This window comes from Arachis ipaensis, chromosome B07, assembly GCF_000816755.2.
Source record: "Arachis ipaensis cultivar K30076 chromosome B07, Araip1.1, whole genome shotgun sequence".
In the NCBI taxonomy this organism is placed as follows: domain Eukaryota; kingdom Viridiplantae; phylum Streptophyta; class Magnoliopsida; order Fabales; family Fabaceae; genus Arachis; species Arachis ipaensis.
The window spans coordinates 122575155-122575823 of NC_029791.2; positions in this window are offsets into that span (position 1 = coordinate 122575155).

The window sequence follows — 669 nt, forward strand, 5'->3', positions numbered from 1 at the left end:
AACCTTTATTATTATTATTTGTATATATTTTTAAATATAAAAAATTATTTTGTTATGGTAGTCAGAATTTAATTTTCGTATAAACAGATTCATGGGTGAATACAATAACATGGTCTTAAGATTTTTTTGCAAACCCATAAAATTTTCTATACTTTTTACAATGTGCAAGAATTTTAAGTCCATATTTTTGCATTTTATTCCATGAATCTCATTTTAAAATATTACACTAAAATTAAAACCATATCAATTTTTTTTAGCCCAAGTTTATTTTTTTGTTTCTTATAAAAATATATTTTATTTTGTTTTGAGAAACCGAGTTCCTAAAAAATTATAAAATTTGAAAAACTAATCTATGTGATGAACAAACAATATAATTGTTGGTTTAACTTATTTAATTTAGCGTGCAGAAAAAATAAATCAAACATCTTGGCCCAAAGAACAAACAATTAAAGCCCATAAATTGTGGTCCATCAGAACTAAACCAAGCCTTATCACAAGTCCATGAACCAAATATGAGGAAATAAAGAAATGAGCCCAAAACCAAGTTGGGTTGGTTTAGTGGTTAGCTCACTAGTCCGCTTAAACAAGTGTCGGGGGTTCGAATTCCGCCTTGTGCATGCAGCAACCCATTGGCCAGCAGCAAACCCTTAAATGGAGCTCAGTACCGCG